This window comes from Columba livia, chromosome 1, assembly GCF_036013475.1.
Source record: "Columba livia isolate bColLiv1 breed racing homer chromosome 1, bColLiv1.pat.W.v2, whole genome shotgun sequence".
Taxonomy (NCBI): domain Eukaryota; kingdom Metazoa; phylum Chordata; class Aves; order Columbiformes; family Columbidae; genus Columba; species Columba livia.
This window is the reverse complement of record NC_088602.1, coordinates 67,638,817-67,662,315: the sequence shown is the minus strand read 5'-3', so window position 1 is coordinate 67,662,315 and position 23,499 is coordinate 67,638,817.

The following is a 23,499-nucleotide window of genomic DNA, read 5'->3' as shown; positions in this document are numbered from 1 at the left end:
CTTAAAATTGAGAAATGTCTTAAGGCATCACGGTGACTGTAGTGGGTAAACAATCCAGACTGAGGGAATTCTTTATTTAATTTATTGCCACTTCCTGCAAATTCCTAATCAATGATTTGGTTATGTAGAAAAGAATGCATCATCAATTGAGCAAACTCTTAGGTAAACACCTACAAAAAATTTAATGGGTTCCTGCTTTCTCTGGGCTCATGTTAAGACAAGACTTTCCTCCCTCCCTTCCGGTTCTTAGTTTCCTGTATTTTTGCTGTGGGTTTCACTCAATGACAGTTCCTTCAGTAAGGAAATGTGTGGCATAGAAGATTTTGGGGTGTATGTCCAATGGTTTCTGTTTTCCGATCTTCACTTCTCGCTGGTTTTCCACTGCCCCAGCATGGGTCACCCACAACTGCAATCCCTTAACGGTACCCTCATTCTGAAGAGTGTCCTCAGACTGATATGGGTCTCCTACTGCCACAGTCCCTCGAGGGTGTTCCTGCCTCTGTTGTGGATTGCCCACAGATGCAGTCCCTCTGGTGTGTCTCTTCCCTGCTGTGGGTCACCAATGACCTCAGTCCCTAGAAGGTAGCACCTCCATCGTGGATTGCCTCCTTTCAAGGGTGTATCTCCACCCATGTCCTCAGCAGTGTATCTTCATCATCCTCTCCCTCTGTGTGTCTCCAGCCACATGTTCCCAAGGGTATGTCTTTCCCATTTTCTTTCCCATGTCTTTCTGGCCCCCTGAGGCTGCAGTTTTTTCATAAACATATCAGAACTGGGGTGCGGGTTGCTCCCCTGAAAGATTGCAGTTTTGGCACCTGATGGCTTACTCACACAGGTTTCAGAGTTGACTGGATCTCACTTGTGACTGTTAGAAGACAGTTCCTGCCTTCTTCCCACATAGGGAGCCCTGCAGTTCCCTGCTACCCAAACTCTACCAGTTATGCCAAAGGCAGTGGGCTTTTAATCTAGATCTTTATTTCCTGGGAGAAGGCTTTTCCTCATAGAGATGGGAGAAGAGTGCAAGACAGGAGCTCATGACCATCTCATGTCATGAGGCCTATAGGGAAGGGCCTAAGTAAAATGGAAGCAATTCTGATGTCAAAATTATTTTATACTCAGAAGCACCTTTGAGACAGGGGAGTTAATCTGCAACAGAGGTTTATAAACTTCATTAAAATCCATTTTTTTGTTGATGTCTTAATACTAGCATGAAACAGAGACACAGTCCAGAGGTTTATAAGAAAGATATCACACAAGACAAGAACAGCTGAAGGGTATTCAGTGACATCCCCAACACATAACAAGTTTCACCCATATCAAAATACATAAAAGGTTTCCAGATTTTTTTTCTATTTTACTAACAATTAATTTCATCTGCCTGTGCAGCAGCCATTAGTGGGGCTTTCATTGGCTATCCCTAAGCTTTCAGAGATAGTGTATAGCAAGTTAGCCTGAACATGTAAAGGGGAGCACAGAAGAAATTCAAAACCTTCTTAACAAGGCAACAACCTTTATTTTGTATTTCCAATGTATAACAGCGTAACATTCTCACCTTTATATTGTCTTTGTAATGAATAAACTTTACTGTTCTTGATTTTATTCCATATTGTTCTAAACTTCCATCATATTACACTTGTATATACATGCACACACAAGTCTACCACAAAATTTTATCTACTCCTACCCAAGCTAAAACACATGAAAGCTAGAACTGCAGATACTAATTAACTGAGTGCTGATGGACTGAGAAACGAAGCACACCAAGAAAGTGGAGGAAGGCAGCCATGGTACAGCAAACTGTTTAGAATCATCATGTCACTGATGACTACCAACCTCCTGTCCTCTCCTGGCTGCTCCTACTCACAACTTTGCTGGCTGTTCAGTCCCTTTAATCAGTCTTCACACCAAGTCACAAATTTTAATACCTCCCAGGACATTTGAAAGTCCAGATGTGGCATTTCTGTGGTCTTTCAGGAGGCTAGCATGAAGGATGCTTGCACAAGGACAAGGAGAAAATGTCTTTTGGGGTCCCTATCATGATCCTTAATCCTTGTCCTCATTATAAGAACAAAAGGAACTAGTTTGGACTTTTATCTTCTTTATTAAACCAACAAGAACTTCAGCAACCAGCTTTGGGAGAACAAGTACCGTAGCTTTGCTGCTTACATGTGTCTTTCTTACTGAGATGGATGGGAGGAACCCATGCAACCTTAGATAACCCACCCCAGCTGCAGAGGGCTGGATATGAATGCAATGGCCTTAGCTCTTTACTCCATGAAAAGGTTGCTACCTTGTTGCAATGGAGTTGGGCTAGAATGATCAAACAGCATCTAGAGAAAAAAAAAAGTAAACAAAAAAAAAGTTTATATTAGACATTCAGACACTGCTAACATCAAAGGTAGGTGGGTAAGGCAGGTTTACCTGAGACAAAAAAAAGAGCTAATGAAAATATAAAAGACCGAACCAAGAATCACAAAATATTTTTTGCCTCCTGTGTATCGTATAAATAATTCTGCTGCTTCCATAAATACTTCATAAGACTCGAGAGTTAAACTTTTAAATTTAACTTACAGGACAATCTCCTACTTCTGTGGGAAGGCCGAGTTGGTGAACAAGCAGAAGCTTTTAAACAAAATATTGGGTGTGCTTAGTAATATTTTTTGTCACCAAAATGTGTTTTGTTGGTGGTGTCAGCATGTGATGTTCAGTAGCACACACAGCTCATTCTGTGCTGACTGAAATTTCATCTGCTCATGAGCAGGTTTCATGCAGTGATGAGAATGCATTTAACATCTCTAATGGCAGGCATGGCTGCTTCAACACACTGTTCCAACAGTTGCTGCCTGGCTGGGCAGCTCATCCTTGCTGTAGTTCTGGGATGTGGAAAAGACTTTTCTTCTTTCCAACTCTTTATTAACAGGCAAATCAGCTGGGAGAATATTCATCTTAAGTTTAACATACATTAAAAGAACAAAGCAGTCTCACTGGTGTAAAATGACTGGAGAGCCAAATACTGGATTTTTTCTGGTCATTGGCAAGTAGAGAATGAGAGTCTGGTCCTACTAAATCTTAGGGGAATGCTGTAATTTTACGGGAGCCAAGATTTCACTCTATACTCTAAAATGAAATCCCCATCAAATTATTCTGGGGAAGTTAACTGGTGATTACATTACTGTCTTCATTAATGTCTCTATTAATCTTTCATAAGATAGGAATCAAATAATTAAATATTTCCCATTTTTGTCTTAGTGAAATGCAAAGGAAAAGGTAAAGGCATGAACTAAAAAGTAAAGATATTTTCAAGTTTAAAGAACCATGTGATCTGTATATCACTGCATGAACAGAAAAGATAAGGGGCCATATCAAAGATCTATAATTGGATTAGAAAAAGATATAATCATATGGTGTCTTTATTCTTTAGACTAAGCCATTGTCTGCCAGAAGAAAAAAAAAGAATAGGGAAGAAAAGGGTAATAAAAAGAGAAGAAACATATCTTTTATTTTTCTTAAAATGAGACAAAATAAAACAAGAAATATTCAAACAGTGGAAAATGGGACAACCTGATACCAGCATAAGTCACACCTCTGAGGCTAAGTTTTGTACTTGCTATTTGGTAATAATTTGATTAAACACTGACAAACTCTGGCTGTTAAGACTCCAGCCTCACAGTAACACCATGCTAGTTCCATCAGCTGGGATTATTGCACTTTACATTCTGCAACTTTCTTCCAGACCCTGGGGATAAGAATTACTACAGCTAAACTGTCATTGTGTATGTGACTAGTAGTAATCATGGGCATTTGGGAGAGCATACAGTAAGCATATCACCCAAAGAGGTGGAGTCTCCAGGTGTATTTATCTTCTGTTACTTCTTATACCATAAACACCCTACTAGGTAGCATAAGGGGCATGTGACGGTGGAAGTTCCAGGTATAGAGTGAAGATTAGATTACAGCCTTCAGTAGACAGCTCTAGAGGATCCCTACACCTATACTCTTCCCAGCAACAGCACAGGTCTGCAGTGCCTCTTCCCTGGGACGCCTGTCTGGGACCAGTCAGAAAGGTCTGATGAGAGCTCCTGTGAGATCAGAGAGTGGAGGAGAGGCTGTGGTGTGCTTGAGGGTGGCCCTGCCTGTGCTGTCAGACTGCAGAGGTCTGGGGACTGGGGATCTTGAAGCTGGGGGTAAGCTGAAAGCTGTATGTGGGAGTGGGGCTTCTTACAAAGTAGGATGGAAGTAGTTGGGAGCTGAGGTAGTAAAGAAGTCATAGGTTTACGATCTTGGTTTGGAGAGCTGTATGGAGTATGGCTAGAGGACGTGGCACCTTGCCACATGATTTTGGAAGGTGGCTCCTAGAAGCAAAACATTTAACCTTTACCTGAGCTCTGTAAGAGCATAACACGGGTAACAGAAACAAATGTAAGCAGCACCATCCCTGCCAAAGCACGTTCTTTGGGGAGCACATTCTCTTGCAGTGAAAGTGGACCCTCCTGGCAAAGCTGGAGATGTGGCAATCTTTCTGCATTAACAAGGAGCTGTTAACCAAATACATAAATAAGTTGAAAACCACAAGAACAAAATTTCACTGTTTCCATATGTGTCTTGGCTACATACCTTCAGTGGTTGTGCTGCTGAAAATTCTGTATATTATATGAAGTCTGTTAAGTATGAGTTAGATATGAATGTGACCACATTTATTGTTGATTTTGACACAGCCCATGAAGCCACCCAAAAAGAGACCTCTGAAAGGATGCCTGAGAAAGTCGTGAATTTCAGCCAGTAAGTTCTACATTGCTCCTGCGGGAAAAGATAGAAACTCAGCAGTAAGGGAGCACAGTAAAAGAAGGAGAAATATCCCCCACATGCAGACAAAGATAGGAAAACACACTGGCAAGTTTCTGTCCTATTACAGAAGCATAACTGTAATCCTTCCAGCAAAGTGATGTTAACTACCAAAGAGGGGCAGGAGTTCTCCAGGAAATAGAAACTCACCGTCTGTCATGAAGTATGTTCATAATAAGGGGAATAAGCTGACTTGTGCATTTACTTGGGTATGACATCACTGACAGCCAATTAGAAAGTTCCACTTGTGTCATTTCATAATAAAGAAAAGACTATTCAGTTCTCACTGCATCAAAGAACGCATGTCACAGAGATTTGCACAGAAATAGGTTGATTAATTTTTAATGAATTATAGCAGGAAAAGTTTCCTTGTATAAATTGCTGTGAGAATACCAGTGATAACCCATGCTTGAATAAAGGGTTTCTGCATGTGTGGGTTCTGCAGCTACAGAGATACTGAGCAAAATTGAACTAAAAATGGTGCTATTCACCCTAATCCATCCAGTTCATAACAGCAGTAAAAACAGCATGGGGTGCACAGTAGTGCAGATTTTAAAGGCCATTTTATTCACTGGAAGTGTGTCCTGTAACTAGCAGAATGCTTTCCAACCTTTTTTGTTTTGAGTTTGAGAGTGAATGTCACTCTTGAAAACAGGCCTTTGCTGAATGTTGCTTGGGCTTAATACAACTTCTAAATTTTGTAACCCAACCTACGTGTCTTCGGACTTTGTGACTTAATAATCTTTTCTTGCATGGGAAGGTATGAATCTATCAATCAGCTGATGCACAGGCTACTGCTAAGCAGAGCGTTGTTCTGGACCAGAAATGTTCAGCAATATGGCATTGCTTGTTTTTCAAGATCTGTAAAGAAAAAAAAGACATTTCAATAATGATGTTAAGGAAAGCATTATTTTTACATGACTGGTGGAAAAGTCAGTGGGATGACCCACTGTGGAGTACAGCAGGGAACTCAGGTGCCGTTGTCCAAGTACTTGTACACAAGTCGTCCTCAGATGTGCAGCAGCCCCTTCATGCTAGCCATGGATGTTCTTGTCTGAAAAGTGAATAAATCCAGGGTTTGGTGGGTACATTTTCAGCACACCCAATTCCGTTTGAGAGTTTGACCCCACCCAGTTTTCCACATGGAACAAAGGTCTTATGAATTATTTTTTACTTCAAGCTGATTTGATAGAAGGCATGTAGTATTAAATTCATAGTTTGAACTTAAAATAGTAGACATGGAGCCAAATTAAACTTTTTTATCCATTTCCATAAGAATTTTTGTTGGGTAATACTAAATCTGTGTGTGACCTTGGTTTCTGCAAAATCAAAGGTATCAGGAAACCTCCTTAGCCCATGATATTAAAAAAAATTCTCATGTCCTACTCTGCTAATAGCAGTTTAGAGTTGGGATCTAGACTGTTGTAATGCAAGAAAACTGTGAACAGAAATTCTTGTCTGCTTTTGATATTGAAATGATCTGGATAAGAGCAGGGTCCCTATAGCTCCCTTATATATGATCCTATATTAAATAAAATGCATTTCTAAAATAGTCAGAGTGAACTGTTTTTAAAATAGTTTTGTGCTTTTAATATTTAGAACAAGTGTCTGAAAAGCACTTTCTCTTTTGTTTCCTTGTCATATATGTTCAGGATTCGTTATGTTACTTGGAGGCAACCAGGTGAATTTTCTCTGAATGTTGTTTGTGCTGATCAATGAATGCCACCGAACAGTGAATTTTTATTTTGATTGATCTGACTGGAATGAGCTGCCACTCTTTGCATATGAACATATCTCCATATGGAGATTTTGGTTAAATTTTGTGCTCAGAAAAATTTAGGATTAAAGGAAGAAATGTGGGATCAAATACAGGAAGAGGTTTCTCACAAAGACATTTCTTCCTTGTATCTAACACTGCCACAAATCAGAGAGGGGATACCTTTAGAGGGGCAACTGTAAAAAACAGAAGAAAAAATTCTCATTAAAATTAATGCCTAGTAGGCTACAGAGTAAATTAAAAGCCGAAAGGATCTCAATGCATTGCAACTGGCATTCCTGATTTAACAGTTCCTGCTACCACAAGTGAAAAAAAAAATCTGCAGTAAGAAATTTGCCTTTTTATTTTAGTACAATTCTTCACAGTTTGCTATAGTTTTAAAATAGACAGGCAAAGAAAGAAAGATTTATTTGACCTACCTGTAAGCCTTGAAATATATATTTAGCACAGCTGTTCTTTTGTGTTTAAACTCATCACAAAAATGCAGCTTTAATGTAACCCACCATTGATCTGCAGTAAGTGGAAACAAAATCTCTCCTTAATTAGTATCATCCAATCACTTTTTTACATTTCTACAGAACACACACTGTGAACTGTTTAATGGACTATTATTTAGAAGAGTGGCAAAGAGCTTGCAAAAAAAAAAAAAGAAGAGCACATAGTGAAAATAAAAACTAGCAGTGTCAATGAAAAATGTGTTGCAAAATAATGGAAAAAAAAGATGTTTCGTTAAGATGGACTTCACTGGCATTTTACTGTATAGATGAACACTGCTCCAATTACTGCCAACAATGGGAAAAGAGATAGAGAGATATAGATTCATTACTTTCAACACCCTTAACTGTCTACCACTGAATTCGCTTATCTGTTCCTTTTTCTACAGGACCTGCATGGAAGGGGGAAGGAATAAACAAAGAACTGAGTAGAGTGAATGTGTCACAAATTACCACAAACACACTGTGACTCAATGCACTTTTCATTTCTCTCCTCATTAACTGTGTCTTGCTCAAAATGAGAGACTGGGTCTAAACATAATCAAGTCCCACAGATAACAATTGACTTGACTGCTGGGGCAGTCATCACCTTCTAGCTACTGGGAAATAAATTTAGAAATAAAATGAGTTAAAATAAAATTCACTCTGCTCTCTTTTCTGTGCTCAGATAATTTGAAGGCCATCAAGGCCTGCAGAAACAATCCATCTCTCTGTGAAAAGGAAAGCAGCCTGTGCCACTACCAATAAGGCATGTCTTTAGTGTTATCAAGAGTAAGTATAATTACACAGTGGAAAGGCCATCAAAGTGTCTTGGGTGCTGGTATTTTTTTCCTGAGGTCTTCATCAATAGCACTGTCGGAATGAAAAGAATAAGTAGGGGTGGAAAGGAAAAAAAATAATATCCTCCAGATTGGTGTGACTGACCTGCAATCTAGTAGAGCACATTATAATTTGAGAGCAGTAGGACGATTCAATAAAAATTTTGCTGTCTTCTACTTAAAATCAGGAAGGATTAATTTCAAAAATCTTTGTGGATACTCTTGTGGTCTTAGTTTTGTCGCGGCTGGAATTTCTCTTCGAAGAGGCTAAAGGAGTTCCTGTCGAAGGGGTGTTTATACTTGCCAAGACTCTTTCCTTACCTCTAATAGCAATACATTTCTGATAGGAGGATTTCTGGCTGGTAAAGAGGAGGCAGGGCTACTTGTATCTGTTGAACATTCTCCCAGTCCTGCACTTTTTATCTAGACAAAGCGCCAGTGAAGTTAATTGGTTCATTATATTTCTATCAAGAGGTGCCAGACCCTGATGTACATGTTTTAATGAAATTCCATTTAGTAAAATACATGCACAATATGTCTGACACTGTTTTCCAGAACAGGAATTCACAGTTATATGCCTGAGTCCCAGCCTGTGGTGCCTTACTCTGATTAGTAAATGCTGCTCTGGCAAGGAGTACCCTTGACCTCTGGGGAGGACTGTGCATGAACAAGTCATGGGAAAATTTGGATATACATCTAGAGCTAACGAAAGCAACTTGCTAGCTGATTGTCCAGAAATAAAAATGCTTTTAAGAACAGGGAATCACCCCAAACCTAGCTATTAACTTGCTCCTGTCAGTCTTCTGCTAATAAAAACAACATGTTAGTAACTGTGGTATAAATCCTGAGAATAATCACCTAGTCTGATGATTGGAACCAATCATCTAATTATCAGTGTCTCCAGCAGTCGTGTTTTACTTGAAACTTCTCTGTGGCTACTAGGTCTGAAAATCACAACATCCAAAATGGTGGTGACTGCTCTAAGGCAAATTAGGTCATTATAAAGCTTTAACCAGTCCATTGACATTTCAGTCTGCCTCAGTGGTTTGTTTCTACTGTTCACGACATAAATACATTTTCCAAACCATAGTTTTTATTAGATTTATTACAAGAAACAAGATTATTTGGGCTGTACTGCTTTGACAAAACTTTAGTTCTTAAATAATAATTATAGCTCTCCTGGCATCCAAAAAAGCTGAAGTAGAGCAGACCCCGAAATGTGGCCAAACATAACAAATTTAGAGGAGTAAGGGTAAAGAAATATAGCTGAGAGAATACAAATGTGAAATCTCCCTGATATATGCCCTTAAAACTTCAAGGAGTTTTTATTGGCCAACTGGCAAAATAATTTCTTTTTCTTAGGTTTTATTTGGACACCAACACTGCCTGGAATTTGAGGAGAAAGGGTGTGAGGTCTTTTTCCCAAAAAACCTCTATGATAGAAGTCCAGTTTATGACAGTCAGGTCTGAAGATTAAAGGGTCTGGCCTGCCTAGATCTAGCTGAAATGAGTCGACTAACAGGATGGACTGAACCACAAGTTCTGCTCCTGAGGAACTTGGGATGCACGATACTTGGAAATGGTTGAACCTCTGCATTTATTTAGCTGTTCCATCATACTGGCTGAAAGGACGTGGTAACTGGAACACAGTTATGGCATGTCAGCTGTATTCCTTCTAGTATATGTCTTTATTGCTCTCACTGAAGTAGTAGAGATACTATGTCGGGGTAATGTATAGACACTAAGTTAGCTATAAAGGAGGTTACTTCAGAAAGTAGATGAATGGGAGTTGCAGCTGTACAGATCCCAGCAAAGGCTACATTAGTCTGTCTAATTACTTCTGTGACTGAGGTGGATATCCTAGTACAGTCTAAACTTGATTGATTTCCAGAACATAAAACAAACAAGCAGGATTAAAGGTGGTTTTGTTTGTTTGTTTGCTTGCTTGCTTGTTTTTTGAAGCATTGACCCTTCCAGAAAGTAGATTTGTATGGTCTAATCCATTTTTCTAATATATTGGAAGGCCATTTATGCCAAAGAATTTTTGTTCTGTCAGGTAACTGAGACAAAAAGCCAGTGTAATATCAGACCAAACTGGTTCAGTCACAATAGAGAGAAACACCATAAAAATAAGCTAAGTCATCATAACCTCTTCTCTAACAAAAAAATTCATCACCCAAGTAAGACTCTACCTTCTTAAATAAGAAGTCTCTGATTCCCTACTGGATTAGTGGGAACTAACAGAATCCTCCCATTTGGTGGTCTGGGTCCAAATAAGCTAATGAGCAGGCAAAAACACTTGCAAAGAACCCATGGCTTCCCGTCACTTTAGTAGATAAGAATTATGTAGGGGCACCTCTAATTCACCTGAGATGAAGACGAGACATAGCACATATCCGTGTTGCTCCATCCTGTCTCTTCCAACTATTCTTCTGGAACATGTTTGACAAACATCCTTCCCCCTTTTCATTGGTGGTTACAGTGGCTGTAACCTGGCTTAAAAGATGATAGAGTTGTGTTCAAAAGTTGGATCGCAGCAGGCTCCACTAGCTTGTCCACTTTCAAGTCACTATGCCATGGTCAAGAATGAGAAAATAGACTAAATAGAGAAAGCAGTTTAAAACTCGGTAATTATTATTCTCCATGTATTTTAAATACCTCCCTGGAGGTATTTAAAATATGTGTAGATGTGACACTTAGGAACATGTTTTATTGACAGACTTGGCAGTGTTAGATTTGTGGTTGGACTCAATGATCTTAAAAAGTCTTTTCCAGCGCAAATGATTCTGTGTAACTGATACTCTCTCCAGTATTCATGTTTTCAAAGTTTTAGTGAAGTTTGGAATATATCAATACTTGGTTATGCTTAAGATTGTTTATTCACCCAAAGGTCTGTTCTGGGTAGACACAGCAGGAGGAACATTTATGAACTGTACATTATTATGTTACCAAGAAGTCAGAAATCACTGAATGTGGCTTCCAAACAAAGTTAAATAAAAACATAGGTATTTCTTCAAGCTCAGGATTCAGAAATATAAATGATTTGTATCATATGCAATTTTTCCATAGGAGTATTATTTGGCACAGCTTCATGCTGTGCCAAATTTGTGGTTTCTTAGGTTATTGCTTTTTAGAAAAATCTGTTTTTGGCACATGCATACAAACACACAAATTGAAAAGGCAAATATTTATATTGTGAAATTAAACTTGTTCACATCTTCAATGATGATTTATTAAAGAAAAATATGTCAAGCCACAGAATGGTGAAATGCACCCTGGCTTTTGCATTCCCTGTATGAAACAACCAAAAAACTCATTTGGAAACAAATAGTACTATAAAGACTTAAAGAAAGAAAATGAAGCATTTGCATGTATAAAATACCTCCATACAACACATCTTCATTCTGAAAGATTAAAGAGAACTAAATGTTTCTCCAAATAGCTTTTCAAGGGCATTATTTTTTATGGCCAGGATGTTTCTGTTTCTGTAGGCACCTAGAATACACTATCGGATTACTTCATTCAACTGCTGTTAGGTTAAGTACAATACGTTCAGTGTTGCAGAATTCAGTGGACAACGAAAGCTCAAAAGCAGAAAAACACTAAATGACAGTTAAGCTATAGGTGTTTTGTGGCAGGATGGAAAAAGCCAAGCAGTATAAGGGAACTAAAATTACTGATTTTATTTGTAAGGGTTTTTTTGAGTTCACTTGCATGCAAAATTTGTTATTAAAGATCATGATTCATCCTATATAGTTTATGTACATATTATAGTCAGATTCCAATATACATATAGACATCAGAAATGTGAATATATGTTTCTGTTAGTTAAAGTAAGCTCTTTTGTAGCCAGTGGAGACCAATGTGTAGTTTTAACGTCCAATTCAACTGACCTTCTTAAAGGACTGTGTGAAGCACAAGCTAAAATGGACATCTGTTTTCTCTAAGAAAAGCCTAGTGTGAATAGCTCACATGTAGATGTCTACATGTACATACCTGGACAAAGAAGGATCCTAGTCCTGCTGTCTGCTACAACACACAAAACTAGGCAAGTTGTGAAGATAGATATGGAAGGAATATGGCAAAAAAACCCACTGGAGATTAGTAGGAAAACAAGAATTTCAGAAAGATTTGGTTGTTAGGAAAACTTCTGACTGCTGAAGAAGTAAAGCATATGGAAGTCAAATGTTCCAGGTATGTCTGGTGTTCTGTAAAGCAAGCATGTCTCAGCATCTCTGAACAGCACTGGAAGATCCCACTGCAAAATAATTACCAACCTGGCTACCACACTCTCCGTTTGCTAGCCAAAATCTGAAGAAGGAAGATAATTACGAGAGGCCAGATCTGTTTGTGGCCAGAAGAGACACCAACATTAAGGGCAGAAAACACTAAAGAAACAGATTAACATCTAGGTTGGCAGCAAATAATAGTATATAGTGTTACTAGTAAGGTGAAAGGGAAGAAGAGTATGAAAGCCTTCTAAAAAAATTGCTAATTTACCAGCAATAAAATTGTCTTAACAGTGTGTGACAGTTATTAGATTAGTTAAAAAAACTGAAACCTGAGAAATTTGCTTTTATAAAAAAGCACTGTTAGAAAATTATAGAAAAGGTAGTTTTGAAAGGAAGAAATCTTAGTGCATGGTACAGTGCAATAGTCTTTCAAGGTTAATGCAATTCCTCTTTTCTAAACGTATTTGTTGCACAAAGTGGAATAGGAATATCAGAGATTTGTATTTCCATCTGTTTGCTTAAAACCAGGTCTGTGCTCCAGCATGAACAGGCGAAGCTCTGATGAGCTAGAAGTACTTTGGTTCACGATGCGCCCTATAACACTGCCATAGTATGCTGATTTCCTTATGATAATTGTTAGGGGTTTTATAAGTTTTAATAGTCATCACATGGTCACAAGCTGATTTTATGAAACTTAGTTCATTAGTCTCAGCAAAATACTGCAGCACATAGTTGCCAAGTAAGAATTTCTAATTGAGTTTAGTAATATGCTGAAAAGGTAGTTATCACACAAAGCAAATACAAAAGCAATGTAAAGAATTTTATTTTGTTTAGAATTGAAATCTGGCAGCAGTTTCATCCTGAGTCTTAAAGAAACGTATAGTAAGCATTTAAATCCGTATTCTCATGAAGTGCTGAGATCAAAAGTTAGCAGTGGTTTTATTTGTGAAATATCAATGACCTTCATAAATCTGTTTCTAGTGTTGGGTAGTTTAGAATTGTTTGAGCTTGCTCCAGTCTTTTATGGACAGAGCTGAATAAGGGCAATAGGTGCCTCAGAATAGGACTTATCATTGCCTAACCTGAAAACTGATTCTGACAACACTGTGTCAGCTGGTAACTAACCCCTGAGTTTCACAGGTAGGATTCACCTTCAGCCTCAGAAATTTAGGTTAATTTGTCTAAAACTATCCTATTTGTCTAAAATTATCTTAATTTATCTAAATGCAAGTGCCTATGAGTATGATGATGTCTCAGCCCATTTTGCAATAGAAGCCCAGGGTTCACCTCAGATGTTCAACCACCTCATCTAATGATGTTTAGTTATCCCAGAGTACCTGAGATTTCTGCACAGGCTTGGCAGATATGGCATAGGACTAGTGGTTTACTGTGCTAATAGCAATTGTCCAGGGAGGCTATCAGGACACCTCAGATACATAAGTCTTGGAAAATGAATTGAACTGGTATTCAGCAGAGTTCAGTTCACTTAGTGTAAAGGAAACGTCTCATTTGGTCAAACAAACAGCTAGACTCATCTGAACATGTTGACTAGATCCTGAATGGCTATAGTAGGAATTCAGTTTCCTACAACACATACAGCAGGTCTCGGAATGTGGAACTGAACCAGACCTTTAAGGTCAATAAAATCAGACTTCTAACTCATGTTTCCCAGACATTTTTTCCTTCTTTTTTTTTTTTTTTTTTTTTAAGTTCTTAGAATCAGTTTAGTAAATTAGCAGGACAGAAAAACCTAAAACTTATCTGTGCCAAAACCTGATCCAGATGAGATATTGCTTTAACCTCCTCTGATGAGCTAACTCTCACAGGCCCTCTCAGGACACCTCTGGAGTATAACCCAGTGACAGCTGGCTTTGTTCAAAGAATAGTTGAAGAAGAATTTGTGCTGCTGTTACTACTACTACTATTCTCCTCTGTGTAATGTTCAAGAATGGTCACAACATTCATCCAGGATATGGAAGGACCGAGATTAGCTTTCTTGTTCGACTCCTGGGTTTGAAGCTCCAATACCTTTGCGGGCGACAATGAATTTCCATGTACATCTGGGACCCTGCTGGCAAAGAACCTCTAGGAAATGGCTTTAGTGTATCTTATGGCAAGTGTTAGATCTGAGGCTTCACTTCTGGTGCATAGTAGGGCACGCTCTGTGATTCTGGTATGCAAATCCTTCTTCACACAGAAAGCAGGTTTCACTAGGGTTTGCACAGGAATATGTCCTGCCTTGATACAGAGGTTGGACCTGGGAAAGGTTTTGACCTGGCCTGGGGAACTGACAAGCTCCTGGGTCCTATGGCATGAATGTATCTGATACAGGTCCAAAACTGTGAAAGTTACATGTGTTTTTACTAGCTCATGAAGTCATCAGATTTTAATGACCCACGATTCTGTCAAGGACATCTTTGGGCTCGCTTTCTTCAGATTATATGATTCAGTTACCTGCCAAAAGCAATCACGATAATGTTAAGGTTCCAATGACTAGTGCTAAGTGTGATAATAACAATAACCCTTACAACTATTACAAGAGCTTTATACTCAGACTATAAACTAATGAGCATATCTGGTGAACCTTTTGCAACATTTTCTGTGTTACTGTATTTGACTTTTTAATAACGTAATGCAGAAAATGAAAAACAATGCCAGATTTCCATAAAACATAGACATATACACACTGATAAGCTACAAAGGCCTAATTAATTCAGTATCTCTAGGGTATACCATGATTTACAGTTCTAAAATGATGAGAAATTACCTTGTTAAAGTCCTTTGAATCTGACTACAGGTGTTCTAGCAATGTTCCAGTAAGAGAGTTATTCAGACCCCATCCCGTTTTCTGGTGAAATTTTTATTATTTGTGTGGCTATGTTTTGCCAACAAAAAATGAGAAAAGAGAAGACTCTGTTCACATTCATCTGTGGAGATTCAGCAATTAAATCAATTTGATTAACCAAAGACCCATTCTGCTGTGTATTTACATACTGTAATTACGAATTGGCAAATAGCGGGAAAAGTAGGAGAGTGGGATAGCGTGTTTTTTTATCAGTTGTTCCAATACAACGTCTGTAATACTTCTAAATAAGCAGTCATATCTATTCATTGTCTCAGTACTGAAGCAGTGTTTTTAATGGGATTTGTTCTGTTTGAGATTTTACCCTAACATTCAGGAAATGAAAACATCATTTTGTATTATTACACAAATCTTTAAAAGCCAGTAGTACAACTCTTAAGAATTGTTTTGTCCCATCTTTCGTGGTATATGTTTTCTTCAACTCTACCACCAATATAACAGTCAGTTTACTTTAGACTCGACAAACATCCAGGTTTGATCAGGTCAGTTTCGTTTCCAGAGTATTTGGTCAAGCTCAGATTGCAGCTCGGACTACTGAAAATTGAGTAGTGCCTGTGCTGAAGAAGGCTGTGAGGAGACAAACTGACAGGTTAAATCAACAAGAACTGCAGTGTGGAAGCTCAGCTACCAGGGCTTGACCAGGTAGCCTCCCATGTGCTTCCACTACAAGCTGAGGAAGGAGCACGTAAGGGCACCAAGGGAACACAAGCTGTAGGAACTGTAGGCTTGACAGTCCTGGGACATGTCAGGGATCTGCAGGGGTATCACACAGACATTGTCACATTTGGATACAAATGGACTGAGCAAAACTATTTTAATTTTTTTCCCAGGTATTTGGTTATTGATCTAGTGTAAGGGATGAAAGAAAATCTGGAACCGCTGAAGCGCTGTAATACACATCTATGTAAACAATCAATAGCACTAAATCGTACCAAAATGCAAGAATCTTGATTAACACATAGCCCTTTGTGTTTGAAATAACTCTGTCTTTTCGATAGAAGGCAGTGTCTGTTTTCAACTCTGAACTGAAATAAAAATAAACTCCAGTCTGAACTGATAGTACTAGTACTGATATTAACATACACTTTTTGTATCACTCAAATAAAAAAAGTGACAGTTCTCAGTAATTTTTGCATATAGTCCATAGTTTTTTTTTCGATGTTAACAACTCTTTTAAAATAACCAATATCTTTACCTAAATATATAAAAGAAATATATTATTTTACTATTTCTTTACACTATGAATCAAGATGCATCTTGATTTAACATACAAATCACAGTATTTATTTTGATTTAAAGAGTTTATAAAGAAGCCACCGCATCCATTTCAATAGTTAATTTCATTTGCTCCTAAAAATCATATTATTTTCAGTTTGTGTTTGTGCAGCTTCAGCTCCTCCATATTATGCCTTTATCTACCTGATTAAAGACCCCATTAGAAGAAATAATGCAGGTAATTTGATACTGTTGTCAAGTCATTTCTAAACCTTTTTATGTAAAAGAAATAGATTTACCCGGTTACTGTAAGGTAGGTTTTCCAGGCATCAGATAATTTCTTTTCTCTATCCTTGTCACTTTGATAACATCCTTTTTTGAAACAGAGGTGAAAGGTCTGAGCCCAAACCCATCTCTCAGTCTCCAGTTCCTGCTAGATGACTATTGTGAAAGTTGTTGCTCCAAGTGTGGAGTAGGCACCTTGTTTCTGGAAGACTGGGCTTGTGCCAGACTGTGTTAAGTTACCGTGTTGTGTCATTCAAATGGACCCTCCACTTCGCATCCTCATGTAAATGACTGCTTGCGTTATTGCACACTTATCATGCAACATATATTTTTTGTGTCTTCTGTTCTGTACAGAATCTTCTTCTGTACAAGCAGTGATTCCAGAAATTAATAAAAATATTGAATACCACTGGGTTCAGAACAGCTATCTCCAAAAACCCCAAACTGAATTTTAATTTTTTTCTGGTACTTTATATTATTATGTGATAGTTTGTCTCATGCTGAGCATTTACTCTTTGCCTTGGTTTCCAAAGCAATCTAATGAGAGATCTGGCAGCCTACTGTAGAGGTAACTTTTTTGCCTCTACTTTTCTTTAACATATATTTTGCTTGCCTATGACTTCACTGGGGAATGCTTATGATCATACACAGCTATTACCGTCCTTCTACAACATAGTAGGCATAAGTTTATCCACAGAACTACACAAAACCCTTGCCAGAAAAGCTGCTGTTCTTTCAGAAGAGAGAAGAGGAAAGGAAAATCACTGCAGAAAGTCTTACAGAAAGGTGTCTTTCTGAAGCCTGATAAAGAAGCTCAGCCTTGTGTTTCTGAGATGTTGCAGGGTGTTCACTTCAGGAACTGAAAGGAAGATATCTGCCAAAGATTCAATAGGAACAATATTCCTCTGGTTTAAAGGGGGAAAGATTTTTAGAAAGTATATCTATACCACTAGGAAGTCTTACCTCAAACAAATTATGATCCCAGGCTTGCAGCTTATATGTTTGCTACCTCATCAGATTTATGTTCATGCTCGGTATTTCAAAAAATGCTAAATCTGTTTACACCATTGCAGTCAGGTGTTATGTTTTGATGGAGAAGCGATTCAAGAATTTGGCACTTCCCAACCTTGTATGATCCCACATGAACATTTCCTTCCTATCTGAGTGCGTACTCTAGCAGGTGATCTCCTCTGGGTCAGCTTTGTCTTCGAGCAGGCTGGAAACTCTTCCACTGCCATTTATAAAATAGGAGAGAGGAAAGCCTGTCCTTAAGATCTCAGCCTTAATTACTGTCTTACAGCAAAATCCGGTAATTAGCTCCATTCAAATTAGTTCTCCATCCCTTCTTTCTAGTCATAAAGCTCAGACTTCTGACAGGAGTCCACCGCACCTCCTAGTACAGGAATTTGAATACCATTCTGTGATTGTGTAGTATACTATACTACACTACCTGACACGCTTCTGCAGCAGAAGCTATTGATTGTTGGTTTAAGTCATTTCAGGACTCTAGCAATCACAGAATAGTTGAAGTTGTCAGGCACCTCTGGAAGTCATCTGGTCCAACCTTCCTGCTCAAGCAGGACTACCTAAAGCCAGTTACCCAGCACCATGTCCAGACAGCTTTTGAATATGTCCAAGGAGGGAGACTCCATAACATCCCGCTCCTTATTTCAGCAGAAGGCTAATGTTCATGTGGTAAAATTCTTGCATGTATCACTACCCATCCTTAAGCTTAGGACAATGGCAATAAGGCTGCAGTAAACATTTATGACATTGAACCAAGTTTTGGGATGTACTAGTGCCATTTGATGGAGTACAGTCACAAAATAAAAAAAAAAAAGGCTGTATGTACTGTAGTCCAATAGGTCAGGGCCATAACTTGAAACTCTGCATAACTTGAAACTGTGTAAGTATCTAACCCAGAAGAAAGGGAATTTGGAAAGAAGTGAAAAGCCTTAGTCTACTTGTCTTTGCTGAGAAAAAAGGCAGGTGGGGATAGCCAAATTCAGAGGATAAGAGATGTAGCTAATGGTCTCATGTGATTATTCTCTTGCATTTTTTTTCCTTAAATGTCTTTGTTCAAAAGCATATGAGATTGAAGATTCAATTTATGGAGCTAGAAATACCATATTTTAAAAAATTTTTCCCTGTAGATTGTAGCATCATATGAACTTCTAGAATGACCTTAACTACTCGACTGAAGTGAGAGCAAAGATGCAGAAATGCACCATGTGTGACAGGAGTAAAACTATTCAGAAAAGATTGAAAAAAAATGAACCAAAACAAAAAAACAGGATTCATGCCTACAAATATATGCTTCTTCCTCAGTTTTTCTATTATATGTAGTAATTTAAACAAAACATATTGAAAACTTAATTTTGAATGAATGAGGTTTGTGACTAAAATGTCTTTTTTATCAGAAAATTATCTAGGTCACTACAGTAAAAAAGTACATCAGCAAGAAGGAGTATTTGCTGTGTTGATAGTCCTCTGAGCATCTTCAATGAGTGCCTGACTGGAGAATGAGAAACTGTTCTGTTGCCAGTTTTCAGTAACCATATGTTGTGTGTCTCCTGAATACTGACTACAGAGAGGTGTTTTGGATCTTCTAGACACCAGTGAAAGAAAATATTTCTAGTTTCAGAATAAAAAAAAAAAAAAAAGAGAGAGAGTAAACCTTTATGATCATATTTAATTTCTCTGTTACCAGCAAAACATGTTGGATGATGATATATTCTTGTATCCTTGGTCAAAACCAACCTTTTTTTCATTACCTTCTCTTTCTTCTAAAAGCATGAGATAAAAATTTTATTATTTCTATGGCAATCCTGTGTGTCTTGAATGTCTTGAACAGGTCGTTTGCCCTATATCACAATCATATTCACATGTTTTTTTACGTGATCTGCTGCGGTCACCTCAATGTATCTGCTCCAGCTGGTCTTGTAATTCAGTGAATATCAATAAAGACAATCACAACAGTTTTTTAATTCCTCCAGTCAGAAAGGTTGCAAACATAAATATATTTTAGCATGACATTTTATTGTTTTACACTGAAAAAACAAAATTATTTCGAGTTCTTCCTGTCACGGGAAATAAAAAATCACTAAAAGGTGGCAACAGATACTCTTTTTATTGCAATTGTTGACTCCTGAGGAGCTAGTCCAATAGAATTTGATTAGGTCTGAGAACAAATCTCATATGAAAATGTAAGAGTTAGAATTTTCTGTGCATTACGCTCATTACATCACACCGGCGGTATCCTCAAATGCTAGTAATTAAGTGATGTGACATAACTAAGATCCTGCCTGTAGCCTGTGGGTCAGGAGATATAAAACTAACATCAAATGGTTCAAAGCCATCAGATAAAAATGGGACAAGCTAGCATCTGTTCACATCCAGTTCTGAAGGCTGATACCTCTCACTGGAGAAAAATGGCATAGGTTTATGCTCAGGTCCATTAGCTTTCACTTTTTAGAAAATAATTATTTGAATTGTTTTTTCAACATATTTGTGGTTGGGAGTGCCCTCTGGGAGAGGTGTGTGAGATATCTATACATGCATATGAAAATGTATGTATAATAGTATGCATTTATATACTGTTTGTAATTATCTTGGGTTTGAAACAAACTGTAATGTATTTTTTCTTTGACCTTCTAGGAGAACTAGGAAATTTTAAAGTAATATATAACATAGCCCAGGAGCAAAACAGTACAGTGGACTCTTGTCTTTCTATTAAGTTGTGTAGATGTCTCCTCTAAGGACTTGGATCTGGATTTTGGATTTTGCATGTTAAAGTTCTCATACACTCATTCTAATTGCATAGTTCTAGAATAAAAAGATCTCTCAGCATATTTTAGTCTTTACCTATATTTTAGCTTTCTGAGAGATTAATTATTTTCAAACATTTCTAATTCATTATTAATCATTTCTCTCTCTAAGAATACCCACATTGACCATATTTTCAAATATCCTTTATTGGTTTAAATCTACAAAGGTAAGAAACATAGTAATAACTTGCATTTTTACAAGGTTAGAGATTTCTCAACAGATGTTGTCTAATAGCAGTGAGAGCTAGCTTAAAGGGTTATAGTGGCTATGGTAGCAAAAACAAATGTAGAAAAGACTGTCTTAATATTCCTTTGGCAGAAATAGAGGGTAGAAGCTAATTTGTGAGTACAAATTCTTTTTTTTTGCTTCACTGTTATCAGAGCAATTTATTGTGTTCTATTTATTTGTGTTCACTGAAATATATTCAGTGTTCATGAGCAAGGAGTGCACAGTAATCTAGGTATCCCAACTGTGTTAGGACATCTTAGCTGTAATGAATCAAAGCAAATATTTGGCTCTATTTCTTCAGGGGATGAATCTCCTAGCCTGACTGCCAAACCTTAGCATAGCCAAACTTATACTGGAAGGGCACAACAAGAAAATTCTAGCGAAAATCCTGCTTTGGGGTATTGCAGTCATCACTGATACCTGTATTTCTCTGAAAGTAATATTAAGACAGTCTATTCTATATATATATATATATATATATATATATATATATATATTTTACTGCCATAGACCCTAGAAGCTTTTGAGCTAGCTCGATTATTGACACTGGAATGGCACTGCATCCACACGGCTTGTGAAGCAACTTGCACAGTTAAAAGTTACATTAGACAGAATTTTCACTCTGTGGGTTGGAAATCACATATTTGACTCAAAGTTTTTCACACCACTGTTATAAAGCAGAGGGAATGGACAGTGATACAACTAACCAGAGCAATATTCCTCCAGTCTGAGTCTTCTTATCTAGTCCAAACTGAAGTTTTTTTCTGTTGCTCCAATCTGTGTCCTCAGCATAGAGGAACACTGTGATTTTGGTGAGATATAAAGGGCAATAGTCAGCTTTCTGCTCTCCTTTTGTACTCCCTTGCATGACGCCATTAAAATAGGATGTCGACCAGCTGGAAGAGTCTTAAACAGCCTTGAAATAACAGACTGGGCAAAACCAAAGTGCCGACAACATGGGATGACAAATATATGCTCTGCTGCTGAGTTGTTTAAAAAAGATGAAAATCCAAGTTAGAATGGACCACAGAGGAAAAAATAGTCACAAAAGCTGATTCCAGTCTTGTGAAGCTGAGCTTCCTAAATTCCATCTGTAGCCAGAAAAGACAAAATTCTCTAAGGTGTGGTTCAGAGCAGGTATTTGAGTAGCCATGAATCTTTCTTTACAGGAGATTAGGTTCTAAAGGAGGAGCCTAGGAAGGGCAAAGATTGGTTTAATTTGCTAAGGGTGAAGGCTTTGTGAGCATTTTCATTCAATGTGTCTCTTAAGCATGGAGTCTCTGCCCTCTGGGCTGCATGACAGGGCTCCAATATGGAGCAGACAAAGCAATTTCCAGCTAGGGACACATGGGACATGAGGATTCAGGGAATCACAGGCCTGCCAGTCTGACCTTGGTGCTGGGGAAGGTTATGGAGCAGATGATCCCGAGTGCCATCATGGGACACATACAAGACAACAAGGTGATCAGGCCCAATCAAGATGGGTTTATGAAAGGCAGGTCCTTCTTGACCAACCTGATCTCCTTCTATGACAAGGTGACCTGCTTAGTGGATGAGGAAAGGCTGTGGATGTTGTGTACTTCGACTTCAGTGAAGTCTTTGACATTATTTCCCACAACATTCTCCTGGAGAAGCTGGCAGTTCATGGCTTTGACAGGCATACTCTTGGCTGGCTAAAGAACTGGCAGGACAGCCAGACCCAAAGAGTTGTGGTGAATGGAGTCAAATCCAGTTGTTGGCCGGTCATGAGTGGTGTTCCCTAGGGATCAGTATTGGGGCCAGTTCTGTTTAATACCTTTATAAATTATCTGGATGAGGGCATTGAGTGCATCCTCAGTAAGTTTGCAGATGACACCAAGCTGGATGGGAGTGTTGACCTGCTGGAGGGTAGGATGGCCGTACAGAGGGATCTGGACTGGCTGGATTGATGGCCTGAGGCTGACTGTCTGAGGTTCAACAAGGCCAAGTTTTGGGTCCTGCACTTGGGCCCCAACAACTCCAGGCAGAGATACAGGCCTGGGTAAGAGTGGCTGGAAAGCTGCTTGGTGGAAAATGACTTGGGGGTGTTGATCAAAAGATGGCTGAGCATAAGCCAGCAGTGTGCCCAGGTGGCCAAAAGTCTAGCAGCATCCTGGCTTGTATCAGGAATAGTGTAGGCAGCAGGTCTAGGGAGGTGATCGTCCCCCTGTACTTGGTGCTGGTGAGGCTGCACCTTGAATCCTGTGTTTAGTTTTGGGCCCCTCACTTCAAGAAAGATATTGAGGTGCTGGAGAGAATTCAGAGGAGGGAAACAAAGCTGGTGAGGGATCTGGAGCAAAAGTCTGATGAGGAGCAGTTGATGGAACTGGCACTGTTTAGCCTGGAGAAAAGGAGGCTGAGGGGAGACCCTATCACTCTCTGCAACCACTTGAGAGGAGGTTGTAGCATAGAGGGTGTTGGTCTCTTCTCCTGAGTAACAAGCGACAGGATGAGAGGAAATGGCCTCAAGTTGTGCCAGGGGAAGTTCAGACTGGATATTAGGAAAAATTTTTTCATGGAAAAGATTGTGAGTCATTGGAACAGGCTGCCCAGGGAAGTGGTGGAGTCACCATCTCTGGAGGTGTTTGAAAGAATTATAGATGCATCTCTTAGGGGCATGGTTTAGTGCCAGAGTTATGTTATAGCTGGACTTGATGATCTTGTGGGTCTATTCCAACCAAAACGATTCTATGATTCTATGATTCTATGATTCTATGACTAGACTAGAGGCTAGTGCACATCAGCATATTGCCTTTGTACAGAAACCAGATTTGAGTTGTGACTAACCTACCTTGTCCTCCCCTTCTCAGCCTTATGAGGGATGATTTTCTGGTGTATTGTAACTGGCTTGGTAGCCTCAAATATCCTCCATAGCTTCATATCCTACTCTGTATACTCC